This window comes from Gallus gallus, chromosome Z (assembly GCF_016699485.2).
Source record: "Gallus gallus isolate bGalGal1 chromosome Z, bGalGal1.mat.broiler.GRCg7b, whole genome shotgun sequence".
NCBI lineage: Eukaryota > Metazoa > Chordata > Aves > Galliformes > Phasianidae > Gallus > Gallus gallus.
The window spans coordinates 38763168-38778056 of record NC_052572.1 but is presented as its reverse complement, the minus strand read 5'-3'; the positions used below and the strand labels follow the sequence as shown (position 1 = coordinate 38778056).

Genomic DNA, 14889 nt, shown 5'->3' with positions numbered 1-14889 from the left:
AAATGTCAGGACAGTTTGTTGTGTTTATTATGCAAGACTCAACTTTAAAAATGAGGATTATTATAATTAATCTGATTTTATTTCTTGTAAATATTAGAGAAAAACTAAGGAATTTGAGCTACAGTTGTGATGTAATAAGGCAATTCAAGCCACAGCTGTGATGTAGCAGGGTGCCAGAACTGTGCTTGCACACTCTCTCATCAGCTTCTCCAGGAATACCACTAACAGTTTCTGCATAGGCATGAGAGGCTGATATGAGTTGTGATGATTGATTTCACATTTAATCACTTCTGTCAGAAAAATTTTGACTAGCTGCTGCAGGTCTCTCCAGAAGAATTTTGGATGATGCCCCAATGCAGGTCACAGTGTGCAATGACCAGCTGTGATGAGTGCTATTTTTACATTTACAGGTATTGATTAATATACTGAGTGGAGACTTCGGCAAACCTAGGGATGATCCCAGGCAGTACCAGCTGCAAATCTGACCAAATTACATGTAAATTAGGCTCCAGTAAATTGCAGAAACTAGTACTGCAAATGCAGGAGTAACCACATAGAACAGCTTTCTATACCTCCTAGGTCTGTATGCTAGTACTGTAATCAGCTTAAGAGAATCAAACAGGTGAATCATGAACACATGGGAGTGTGCAGAGTACCTCTGACAAGGTTAATTATAAGTATTCACTACAACAACATTTCAGTGATTCTACGCTCTCATTTTTCTGGAAAAATTTGACCAAGATTTTAGATAAATCTACCAATTAGTTTATGAGTTCTATTTTGCAATTATGTTATTTTGTTTGGGTTTTGTTTGCTGAATTAGTGGTAAAGTTCCAGACAATAACTTTTGCAGAAGACTTCTACAACACCTTTGTAAGACAAATTTGAATATTTTCTTCTTTATTTTAAAAAGTTGCAATTATCAGTGTTACTTTGTTAATTGTCTACCGTTTCGGTCAATTTGATAATATCGATAAATGCAATCTGGAAAAAAAAATTCAATTTTATAAGGAAGAAAACAAAAACAAGACATGGTGTTTGTGTTACATAGGTATACAACAAATCAAAGAAAATTCAAATTCTTACAGCTCTGACCAAGGTCAGAGATGAAGATGGAAAAAAGAGAAAAAGTAGCAATATGGGCACTGTGAAACAACAGTATGATTAAAGTCTCATCTTACATCAAGGAAATTGCTTGAACACAAATAGAACATCAAGCTAACTTTTTACTCTGTAAACCTTTCTGAAGTTCTAGGAATGTCTGATGAATTTTCTTCCCCTGTACAATAGCCTTTTGTACCTTTTATTATTAGTGTGGACCTGCAGCCTCACAGCATTAAACATTAATCCTCTGCATAATGAAACTATGAGAAGGGATTTCTATGAAATTTCACACATTTGTTAGTCTGTTGAGGAAGATGCTCATTTTCATGTGTGGTATTTCAAGGTTTTCTGATTAAAAAAGAAAAGGCATTTTTAAATTCTTGATTGGTTGGAAGTTGAGAACTATCAGTTTTGTTCTTATTAGTGTTAATGTTTCAATTTGATATTTAATAAAAAAGAAAACATCCAGAAATACTCAGTGGGAAATATTTGGGTTCATATGAAGCATATATTATATAGCAGAGTTATGCATAACTCACACTAGGAAATACCATATGCTCATCACTATCTTGGTTTGCCAGGCAATAATTCATGAGAAGTACATCGTAGCTTATACTCGCTTTGTATCACACCTTCTGGCAATTCTTTGCACTTTTACAAATCCAGCTAGTTTAGGTATTAGAACTAACCAGATCCATACAACAAGTGTTTCCGGGTTTAAAAGGACTGTTTCTTTTTCTCCAGATTTTAAGTTTTAGAGTACGTTAGCAATGTAGATTGGGCAGAGTGCACTACAAACAGTCATGTTTTCCTGGGAATAAACACTGGGTAAGATAACAAGTGAAACAGTGGAATAGGTGAAACTGCATTAGGGAAAATATCGTCTGGTTTGGGAGTGAAGGAGAACAAAAACTCCTTTTGAAGACTGTACTCTTGGGTGGAGAGGCCATCATGAATCTGTGGTCAAATGAAGACAGGGTGATATTCTTGATTTGTCTTCTAAATGGTGTTATTCACTATCTTGATGAGCAGTTAAAGCCATTTCTGTTAGGAGGATTTTTTCTTAGTTGAACATCTTCCACGAGTCAAAGAACCATTCCAGAAAAGGAAAAGAAACTGTCTGTCTATCTATAACAGAGCACTTGGACAATTTTTGCTACCAGCTCTTCCAGTAACCTCTCCAGCATGGTTCAGAACATTTGACATAACTAAGGGAAATGGGAATTAACATTAGGACCCATGTATCAACCTTTTCTCTAGCTGGGCTTTAAGTAAATATTTAAAAAATTATACATGCCATACCTAATAGCAGCACACTCTCCCAGTGTATAAAAATTGTAAACATACACAAATATACAACCTAATATTTTCTAAAAGAGTTTTGGAAATTTTAGTCCTGGAATACCCTCCTTGAGTGAGAGAGTTGCTTTCACAAGTTACTTCAGAACCCATAAGATAGAACTTCTCAAAGTAAAACTTTTCAAATGTCTAAAAAAGAGCATATAAGAGTAAATGTACAAATGTTATCATAAACTGAGAAGTAAAACAAATGCACATGCTGTTATCTGTCTTGCTGTAATGGTGATTCTGACAGTAGAGGAGAGAATACAGCAAGAAATATATATATATATATTTTTTTTTTTCAGAATTTGGGGGAAACTGCCAATCACAGTTCTGTTTCTCACCTCTTATCAGTGCTTAAGCAGGGAATTTAAACAATACTTTCAAGACTTTCAAGGCGAGGCTGGATCAGGCCCTGGGAAACCTGACCTAGCTGTGGATATCCCTGTTCACTGCAAGGGAGCTGGACTAAATGGCCTTTAAATGGCCCTTCCAACTCTAAGGATTCTATGATTCTGTGATTCTATAATTCATCATCTCTATAATCATACTAGTCTATATGGCTTGTTCTCATTTTCACTGTCAATGTATTTCTCCATCAGTTTGAGCATATTCACTCCCCATCTATCCATCAAAGTTTCCTTCTTCTCTTATTAATGAACTGAATAGTAGGATCCTGAGATTAAATAAGCAAATAGATCATTCAGCCAGCTATTCTTCTTCTGAGTTACAAAAACAGGAAAAAAAAAAAAAGAAATGAAAATAAATTTCACTATTTTGGGGGAGATTTTACTGAGTACACTTTGTAAATCGGATTAAGAAAGAAGTACATGCCAAAGAGAAAAAAAATGTGGCAGAAAAGCTTAGGAGTGGACAAAATAAGAAACTGTAGTGGCAAAGAGAAGGTAAATATGACCAGAATTGGGCCTTGTGTGTTAAGATAACTGAACTTAACATTGCTGCATATAGGAGATTGCAAAGCAATGTAGCAGCACCTGTCTGCTAACCTCAGGAACTGCCACTGTTAGATTTTATTTTCTTCATTTAATAAGTAGTAGTAAGAGTCAAGAGATAGCGATATGTTGCAGTGTTCAGGAATAAAATAGCATTTATTGGCAAGTGAAGACATCTGAACTGATCAGTTTTCCAATTCTGGATTCAAGCCAAAGAATACCTACTTGCAAAGTAACACATTTTTCCTGCTCCCTCACCTCATGTGACATGAGATTAATGAACTTCAGACTGTTACAGAGGTGTCACACCTGTATTGCTTAGGTGAATCCTTTAATAAAACACATGGGTAAGTATTGAAGGGAGAGGCTTTCTACTGATATAAAATGACAGACTGTATTGTTGCCAATATGTTGGATATGTTCTATAAAATTGCCTTTCTTACAAAAATAAATATAGATAGCTAACCCATACCAACACTGTGGTCACGGGAAACATTGCTATTTCAATAAGAAAGTATACAGACATTTCAAAATTGTATTAAAAAAATAGAGCAGAATCAATTTTTTCTTAGTTTGCTGAATCTCCACAAAATTATTTGCACATCAAGGTAGAGAAATTAGAAAATGGAAAATAGAAACCTAACGGATAAAACAGAGAATAAAAGTGATACAATATGGTGTGGCATATCTAGAAAACTTCATCAAGAAATACAAACTAAAATTATTCTCTTGAGTATGTACAGAAAAACAATATGTTAAGCATATCAGTAGTGTACAGTTTATATTGTTTCCAGAAAGGATAGTTCATTTACATGAATGCTGCAAATTATGTAAGACAGTGCCAATATTCAGCTCATCAACCACTTCAAGTCCACATCTAATCTTCAGATTAAAAGAAAATAATATATGCCAAAGAAAACACTTAGGTTAGGATGGGAATTTTTCTCCAAAAACAAGGTAAAACTGTGCAATGGATTTTAAATATCTGCTTCTTTCTCACCCACACACACACCAAAAAAAAAAAAAGGGGCGGGGGGGGGGGGGAGAAGGAAGGAGGGAAGGAAGAAGGGAGGGAGAGAAAGAAGGAAAGAAAGGGAAGAAAAGAAAAGGAAGGAAGGAAGGAAGGAAGGAAGGAAGGAAGGAAGGAAGGAAGGAAGGAAGGAAGGAAGGAAGGAAGGAAGGAAGGAAGGAAGGAAGGAAGGAAGGAAGGAAGGAAGGAAGGAAGGAAGGAAGGAAGGAAGGAAGGAAGGAAGGAAGGAAGGAAGGAAGGAAGGAAGGAAGGAAGGAAGGAAGGAAGGAAGGAAGGAAGGAAGGAAGGAAGGAAGGAAGGAAGGAAGGAAGGAAGGAAGGAAGGAAGGAAGGAAGGAAGGAAGGAAGGAAGGAAGGAAGGAAGGAAGGAAGGAAGGAAGGAAGGAAGGAAGGAAGGAAAGTTTGGACTCATAGAGACAAGATTTACAACACTGCCAGGATGCAAGAACTGTCAATAAACTGAAGTCTGCATTCCTCATGCAGCATTCATAAGATGCTTCTGCAACCCAGTCTAGAAGCATACTTGCACATCTCACAAGGTAAATAACACCCCTTCACTTCTGGGGGTATTAAAAATCATGTAACAAAATGTAGTGTAAAGATACTTCCTCTGAACAAACGTACCTTTCTGCACAGCACAGTGAAGGGCCATTCAAAGGCATTTCTAGGTATCTCAGAAGAAGGATAGTGTTGTTAATTAGAAGGATAAGTTGAGTCAGAAGTAATTAAAGCAATGCAAATACTGCTGGACTACTTTTGGGTCCAAAGCTCCTTTACTAGCTCCTCTTACAGCACTGTGTAGAGGTACTTTAATTTCTTATTTACTCTGTTGCAGCTTATGAACTTTATACCTGTCTACTGTCATAAATCTCATCTGCAGGTTTTAAAGTCTCATTTATTTTTGAACTATTCCTTCTTCAAAGGAAAGAGTACTGTACTGCTTTTTATTATTTATCTATTATTTGTTGGCATGCAAATGACAGCCACAGCAAAGACCCTTTGCTTTACCTTGTTCCAGATCACTGAGGTATCCCCTTAAAAATGCTGTCACTAAGTGGAGTTTTCGCATTCTGAACAGGGCTACTAAATGCAGTTAAATCTGCTTTCAGTAGGTAGATGATCATCTATAGTAGCCAAGAGTCCAGCCTATCACATACATTATTCCACTGGAGTTTTGATGTTAAACTCCCATGAGCTTTGTTCTCATGGTCAGTGACTACACAGTAACTGAAGATGCAAAATGGCCCAGTTTCTGCCATCAGCCTTGTCAGTTGCATAGCAAACAGAGCCTATATTTGTATAGCTCTCCTGCTTCAAATGACTTATGTAGCATCTTCTCACACTGAATTAAACAGTACCCTAGAAGACTAATCCTTATTTATGATAAGATCCTTTTCACCTCTGTTCATAAAGTATGTACTCATTTAAATGTCCTTCTACTCCCTGTCAGAGTATATAGGAGACTTAGCACAAACGAAAATCTATTCCTAAATATGCAAGGAGGTGAAGTGACTAAGTAATGTATTGAAATCATTTCCTCAGCACTACAGAGCATATGCACATGTATATCCTCCTCCTTGGATGTCTATTTCTACACGTATGTGAACATTTATTTGAATGCAATTCTTCTTCACAGGGCTTCTTGCACACTTATCATAACAATTATAATTAATTGCTGTAGGAGCCTACTAACGCTATTTGTCCTCATACACCAACACAAAAAAGGACAACAGTGGAAAGTCAGCGTCATTAGGTCCAGGGCACGTGGTAGAGTCAAAAAAAAAAAAATGCTGCTTGCCCACATTTACACAGGATAACTGGGGACAAAAGAGAAATACTGAAAACTACGATCTCTGTTCATGTGAAAATCCTGAGCCTTCATGACTATAGATGTTACTGTGCAGTATACACTTCTACAGTCATGCTTCTGTCAGTGCATTTAAAATTTGAAGTGCTTTTGCAGATGATTTGGCTATTATGGGAGGAAAATGACCTGTAAATCTGTTATGAGTAGCTAAGAATTTTGCATTCATTATTGAAATGTGAGACATAAAGAAAAGTGGAAAGAAGGAAGTTTAGTTAAGTTGATACAAACTGGTTTATTTTCCATATCACAGCAAAGACTTTATAATCTTCTAAACTAAAGGGAAACAACTCTGTCAAGATAAATACTCACAGAATGTGGGATTTGCAGGATCAGTTGGAAAACATTTCCCACCTACAAAAAAAAAAAAAAAAAAAAAAACTTTTATAATTACAAAGGCAAATAACACAAGATATCTCTGCTATTAGACCTCCCTTCAGTGTTGCCAAGCAAAGAATATACATGTGAAGAGAAATATTACAAGTAGAGATACCCGTTTCCTGTAAACACCTGGGCTATTAAAACAGTAATTTTCCCAAGGGCTGTGATAATGACAGAGAGCAGACAGTAGACACAGGACTTTGTTCATTGTACTAGTACAGACTGGTGCTTATAGGAGGACCACAGCCCTCTTAGGTAACTTCTGGAGATGGACATTTCCAAGACTAACAGTCTCAGATTCTGTATTTGTTCATGATCTATGTATCTGTGCTCCTCTGCTGTTTTTCAAAGGGGATGAATTCCCGGGTAAAACCAGCTCCTGTTGGATTTCACGTAATTCATGTATGAAATTCATGTATGAAAACTATTTGAATTTTCAGTCCAGTACATAAAGGGAGCACTCAGCTTACCCAGAATAGCTCCCACTACAGTTGATACTGTCAAACTGTACTAAGAGTATGCTATGGTGAGCAAAGCCATTCTCAGTGAGCTCCATGATGTGAATTAAACATCCCACAGTTTTTGGTTCAGAAACACAGGTACTTCGGCAAGCCAGGAGAATATACAGATCAAGGAACAAGTAATTGTGACAGCCATCAACTATTTTGATACTAAATGAAAAAAAAAGTAATTGAGACATTAAGAGGCATTTTCCCAGTTACAATAGTAAAAAAGAAAATTAATCTTTTGCCTTTTAAGTTTATTGAGTTTTATACTTCAATCGTACAATTGCAGCTGCTACCCTATACTCAACATCACTCCTGGAGGACAGAGAAGCACAAACAATTTTCAAGAGTTAAACACCACTGCAGTTTTCAAAAGTCTGTCAGTATTCACATTTAAAAAAAAAAAAAAAAAAAAGGTTTCCAGCAATTTATTCCTCAACTGTAAAAATTCACTCCATCCTGCAACTGGGCAAACAAATTCTCAATTGAAGAGTAAATTGGGATTTTTTTTGGTGGTAGTGTTTGTGGTTATTTTTATTTATTTCATGAATTTAAAAGGAGTTTGGGTTATTTGAAAGTTAAGTAGATACAACTCTAGAAATAAAGACATAAGCAATTTAAGCTGTATAAAAGGGCTTTCATTTCCAAAGGAATTTTTGCAAACAAGCCATAGTAAACCACAGCACCCATAACCTGGCATTTTAAAAGCAAGATAAAATAGGCTAATGATTCAATTTTAAACAGTTTTCTACTGGCATCAAACTTTTACAAACACATTTCCACATCAAGGTACGTGATTGAACAACAGACTAATTACTTGCACATAAAGTATAGCTAGTTAACTTTTTCAGGTCCTGAATCAAAGTAATGCTCTAGGTCAGCTTCCAAATTTTCCTCATCCTATCTTCTGTTTTGCTTAAAAATTGTAACAATCCCATCAAGTACAGAAGAGGCAAATGTCTAGTTAAATAGGCAATTATGCCCAGATGCCCAGAGTTTTCAAAAGGATAAACTTATTGCATATTATCTGTATTTACAAGATGTCATGCATGCAACAGTTGCAGGCAGATCTCCCAGCTCTCTGTAGTCACTCTGATTACATTTGATAGAAATTTAACTTTTTCCATCAAATGTGCTTTTCAAAATGTATAGGCAGAGTAACAGGAAAAAAAAAAAAGAAAAAAAAACCATGACCCTAAGATCCACCTGTTTTATTCAGACAAGTGTGGGATCCAGGAAAAAGAGCTACAAGGCTGAAGTCTGAAGCGATGCTTAAAAAAAAATCTCAGGCAAGAAAGAAAAGCACAATATTATAGTGAGTGGCAGAAACCTGTGAAGGGTATCAGGGTGTTTAAGTGGAAAGTCTCCTGCTTAGTCATTGTTATCCTTACAACATTAACAAAAAGAATAAATACATGCAAAGCCGTAGAAAACTGCTCCATATTTCTATGTATGTTCTTGGGGCCAGATGTTGCCTTCTTGTGAGATATGGAAGCTATTCTCTGACACTGAGACTGAACACCATGAGTAGATGTGTATACAGTTGTATGAACAACCTACTGTTAGGAGGTGACTACTGCAGGCCTTCTGGCCAAGAGACTTTCTTCAAGGTGATTAATCTAATGAAACAAGTAAGAGTGCTACCAAAGTACAAGCACTTAGATTTGCAAGCAGTACAAGAGGATGTTAGTGGACAGCGTTTAAGAAAGTCCAGTAATTTCCCTACACAAAGTGGATGGATGTGCAACGCATGCTGTTTCATCCATAGCATAGGGTACTATAAAATAATTCCCCAAATAACAGAGCTGTGTCCTGATAGTCATGTAGTTAATTAAATATCACTAGATTTTGTCAATAAGGGTATCTATAAAGATAGATGCATTATATTATGCACATACATGCATGCACATGCACACGCACATAACATCACTTGTCTTGTATGCATGTAGTGTCTGCTTGAGATGCAATATTTCAGACAAATGTACTTTACTCTCAATCAAATGAGGTTTTATCATTGAAACTGGCATCCAAACATAATGCTCAACAAACAACAAAGACATTTCAAAGTGCCCATCTTACTTTCTTTTCTCACTTGAAACACCTTCATTCCTCTCTAAGATTTTCATTTCTGTCAGAATAAAAGTCTCAAAAATGTCTTCACTTTCTACATATCACATATGGGGAAATATTTAATACAGTCAGAGGAATTAAAGATAAAGTGGTCCTTGAACTGGTGAGGAGTCTCTACTGGTGAAGAAAGGTTTGCTGGTGATAGTTAATCCTGCTTTATGCCTTCAGTGTAAGAACATTCTTAATAGTGCTGAGCTAATACACTTTCATAATTTTGCATTTAATTCCCTGCATGCCTGCTGCATCTTTGATTCTTTAGCGACACTGCTATATCTGCTATATATTTTACCTCATGAACTTAGACACTGATTTTACTGAGATCGTGATTTGTTTTTACATTGTAGTGAACTGCAAATCAGGATAATGCAGCACAGCTTCTAAAATTCCAGTTTTTGATAGTCACACAGTCATGTTCAAAACCCCCAGGAACTTAGCTTGGATTTATCTCAAGTCTTAGATACTGTAGTCCAATCTGATAATATGCGCAGACAGTAGACATCAGAAAATATGTCCTCGTGTAAACATAATATAGCTGAACCTGTTTGTCAGGATGGAAAGGTGTATGAAAGGACACTGAACTTGGTGCCCCGAAGGGAAAATATGATGTACTATCCAAGGCAGAGTATTAATCATAGCTGATATTTCTGGACAATAAAGTAGAGTAATCCCTGTGAACAATCTCTCTTCAAGGATAAAAAGGGAAAATAAGGAACTGACAGTATTATATGAAATAACATAAGGTGGAAGCATCTCAGAAATCTCATTTGGAAAACAGCTTAATAATTACTACATGGTTTATTGTGGCTAGGGTAATCTTTTCTCCTGTGGCATCAGGGTCATTTTCTTGCTTGCACCACAGACAGCTGGGCTCCCTATAAAGTTGGCAAGCCTGTAGTAAGTGAAAACACTTGTCCATTTAAACTTGCAGAGTTCACAAGGTTAGACCATTTCTTCCACAGAAGAGAAAATGTTAGTACAATTTCAAAACCCCCAGGAACTAGATGTGCAGACAGTGATATTGTTACCCACTCCTACAAGGCACTTCAGCTGTTAGATGTCTGATATGTACCAGTATCATATGATGAAACACAAATTACATGATGAGGCACAGCGAGTTCTGTTTTAAAGAGACATTTCTCTTCACAATGAGTGTTCTGAACAAACCTGTGGCCACCGCATAACTTCAGGGCAGCAACACTGGGAATAAATGCAGTGGGGGAGTTTACTCAAGTTCTGACTTGTGCAGCGTGAAGAGCACATTAAACCTCCTCTGACCTTTCAGAGAAGCTAAGCTCCTTCAATTATGTACTATACACAGTAAGCATGACACTTTTTCTAAGAGCAAACAACTATATGTTCAAACAGGACTGAGATGATTTCTAGCACAGTGGATGGGTATAAAGTCTCAACTGAAACCAGCAAAGAAAAAGAAATGGAAGAAAATCATTAAATTACATCTAAAAACACACTGAAAATTGGTTACTTCTGAAAGCCAAAATTAATCACTCATCAACCATTTGCCATTCCCCTGGAAAGATTACCAGGTTCATAAGCTAGAAACCCTAGGCTTTAACTCACCTGGGACAGAAATGTGGCCAAAATTCACAGAAGCCAAAGAAATGGTCTTATTCATCATCCTGACAAGAGGGATCCAGGTTAGCCCACAACATTTCAAATGCTTTATGTCTAATGTATAGTTTCAAGCTCAAGATATAATAGATTGTTTCTTTCTTTGGGAAGTTGCCAGGCTGAATCTCCTAGCTGCTAAGTGACAAGGAAGGCTGGGAAATGCCTTTGATTCTAACTGCCTGATATCATGCCATGGATTTGCAGCCATTCTGCTATTGCTGCTGATCAGTAAAAGAGTTTTGGGTAGCACTGGGCTTTCACTGTCCCTCCTGCTTTCTCAGTCATCAGCATTTTCTCAGACTTCTCCATCCTCTCCCTGACTCTTATGTTTTCATTCCAGTTTCTCCACCAAGGCTCCCCACAGACCAGCAGGACACACTGTACTGCACAAATAGAAGAAGATCCCAGATAAAAGCATAAGGAAATAGCTTTTGCCTTGGTCCCTGCTGTTCTTCACAGATATCTAGGGTTTGTCAGGTCTAAGGAGGACCACAGCACAGGTTGATATGTACTCTGCCCCATCACACTCTGCAAGAAGCATTATCAGAATGCAGCTGACCTAATTATTAGCCTAATTTTCTTCCTTAGTCAGAAACACAAACAAATTGCACATTTAAAGGATGTGCTCAGAGCAAGAGCCTGACTCATATAGGTAGGTTCTTTACCAAAGCTAAGCAAAATCAGAAGGAGCAACAGATCACCATTAAGGAAAGGATGCTGCTTCCTCTTCCATTGGTCAGCACAGCCCAGCCCATGCTAAGGATGTGCTAAATCATGTGTCTGCAGTTATGGGTGGGATCTAAGCCACATGAATAGGGACCATCTTCTCTCACATCCATTTCCTAACAGAAAAGCTTCTTCTCGTCTGTCCCATATCATGCTCCAAACTTCATGTCCCATTTCTATATTCCATGGGGTGGACAAGCTGCTGTGAGTATTATATCGTATGCTATGAGTGAGCAACATGATGTCAGCTGTATCTTTTCAAGCACTCTGTTAATGTAATTTATTTTAAAATATTTGTTTGGGTTTAAATTTTTCATATAAAATACAAAATTAATGTGGCAGACAGTGAGAGAGAAATATTTTATAAACAGATTTACAAAAAGAAAAAGAGCTTTGTGTTGCTGACTAATGGGGGAGTGTTTTAAGAATGCTTCCTTAACAGTCTTTGTTGTGTGATCCAGAGCATACTGTAGTAGGATTTAATTTTAGTGTCACCACGAAACGCAGTGTGCAGCACATGAAATGTTAATGCAGTACATAAATGTACACTTCAAAAAACAAGGTGATGTAAACAAATAAGTACTGAGTCAGTGAAATACTCCACAGTTTGCAAGTGCCATTAGGCATAAAAATAATGGATTACTTTACCCATTCAAACATTGATTTGTTTCTCTTCACTCATTTCCTTTCTTCTAGCCTCTGGACTAAAGTTTTCACTCTGAACTGAGAGGAAACAAACATTCATTAAGCCAAAAGTAGTACAAAAATGATTCATGCAAAGAATGGTAGGCTGTCTACAGATATGAATTTAATCCCACTAACATCAGAGAAGCTACACACTTTACACCAGCTGAAAATTAGTTTCATTTGGCAAGAATTAGCTATTAGTGGCACTACAGAAGAGCCGCTCAAGAAGGGTTAAACATCCCTTTATGTCTTTCTAAAGTTTAAAGTATGGGGGGTTTATTTTGTCTGACATTCAACATTCTCCAATCTGAATTTTTTTCCACAATGTTCTCTGCACCTGGATTTGAATGACTGAAATATCCCCAGAAGTAACATGAGGTAACTCATATATTTCTGCTTGTCCTGAGTTTTACACATGAACCCTACTTTTTGCAAGATTTTAGCAAATTCCAAAGGCACATTTTCTTCCATAGTGAAATGAGGGGGGGACAGTATTTTCCTGCTTTATAAAGCTGCTATGAGGTTAAATATATTAAGTAGTACAGATTTACAGATAGTGAGGTAATATGGTCATTTAAACATCTGTGCTCTAAGACAGAGGTATAAATATAGTACAAAATAATTTTGAACTGTGATAAATAAAGCAAATATTTCAGTAGTGTAGTTAGAGTCAAGGAATTACACAAACAGTACTTGTAAGTTTGAGAATATCATTTGTGTAGTCTGTAGTTATGAACGTAATTAAAAATGTTTTTCTGTATAAGAAAAAATACTGTCAAACTGTACAGAAAATCATTTTTATTTTCCATTCTAATTGAATAGCAAAAACAATTTAGAAGTAGTTGGGTCTGGACATCTAGCTTCATCTACCACAGAATATTATGTCCTCTTCCCAAGCAGAATGTTAGAGATTTTCTGGACCTAAGTCCCATGGTTGGCAGTCAGGCCCACAAATTGCACGAGCTTGGTCCAGCTCTCCCCTGTGCTTGGCTCTGTGCTTTTAAGGCGCCACTGAGATTTTCTGTATAAACATTTTCATCTCACAGCAGTTACAGTAGGCCACAGACACCAGATTGATATTTTTTAGTATCATGTTGATAGTAGGTGTTGCATGGTATGGAGCCTTTGCCTGGGGGCAGATGGAGGCACCTAGGAGCGAAGGGATACTATGATACGGCATATGATCATATAGAAATGATAGTATAAGGGATAGTGACAAATTTGGTCTGATTCTTGCTGCCTGTGTTGACAAGTCACTGGAGGTTACCATAGGGAACTATATTGTCCACTGGAGAGGACCTAGTAATGATGTACTGTGGACAGTCAGAGAACCAGAAGCCAGTATAAAGTAACCAGTTCTTGAACATGAAGATGATCAGTGTAAATCTAGGTCATAAAATCACAGAATCACGGAATCATAGGGGGTGGAAGTGACCTCCACAGATTGTCTTGTCCAATCTCTCAGCTAAAGCAAGTTCCCTAGAGTAGGTTGCATACTTTATGCCCTCCTTTTGTCCAAATCATTATCACTGATTTATTTTTTATAAGTATCTGATATGGGGAGTAAATAGTAAAGCTATGTTTTCTAGTCGGAAGGGACAGAAAATAATCTCTAAAAATGTATCAAAACTTAAAAATATATATATTTTTTCTTTTATACTAGTATCGGAATGTTTAAATATTTAAGTATTCCTAGTACATAACACTTATTTGAAAAAATAGACAATCTACTTAGGATATTTTTAATCAGCAGATGGAAATGATGATTTTTTTCTCTTCAAAATATCATGTTCATCATAAAGATACAATATTTGCTTTTCTGTTTTGTCCACTTATTTCAAGAAAATAATACAAATAACATTTAAAAGTATTGGTTGTGTATCACAGGTGTGCTGTATGTTCATATCTAGATTTTATTTCAGAGTACTTAATTCTTGACTTCCATTTGAATGAATTGAAACAATTGTCTTGCCTCTAAATGTTTAGCTAATTTTAAATGAGATTTAGGCTAATATTTTTTAAGCCTGATATCAATACTTAGAGCCACTACTTTTTTTTTTTTTTTTTCAATTTAGCATATCAGATTTGAACTTACCTTCTCAATCTGTCCAGTTTCTAGAGCTATAAAAAAAAAAAACAATAATGGAATTTTTCAGCCAGACAGTTCAAGGCTCCCACAGGCTTGACTCTAGTCAGGCAGGGACAAGGAGACCACGGGAAGAACAGAGACTGTGAGCAGTCACAGAAGCGAGCACACTGAGGTGTCCTGGGACAATCAGTTTCTTCTTGTTAGAGTTCAAATAAGAGGCAGGAAAGGACCATTAGAAACAAATATATCAAACCCAGCAGTTCCTTGTCCAAACCTTGGAAAAGGTTTGTTGTCAGCCTGGCAATACTACAGATGCACAAATCACAGCAGTGTGCCAGGGCCTGGCCTATGCCTACTGAGCTCTGTCCAGTACTATACAGCATCCTCAAGGGGAAGAAAATATTTCTGAATCTGATAACAATGCAACTGAAACTCCAAACCTGCGACAAT

The 14889-nt window shown here is 36.8% G+C and overlaps 1 long non-coding RNA gene across 1 annotated transcript in view; it reads right to left on the bottom strand.

The window, feature by feature from the left end:
• Positions 1-14889, bottom strand: part of LOC112530624 — a 151038-nt gene that overhangs the window by 7817 nt on the left and 128332 nt on the right. The window contains exon 5 of the long non-coding RNA XR_003072392.3: positions 6604-6645. This is a non-coding gene — a long non-coding RNA (uncharacterized LOC112530624). The remainder of the gene's footprint in view (positions 1-6603; positions 6646-14889) is intronic.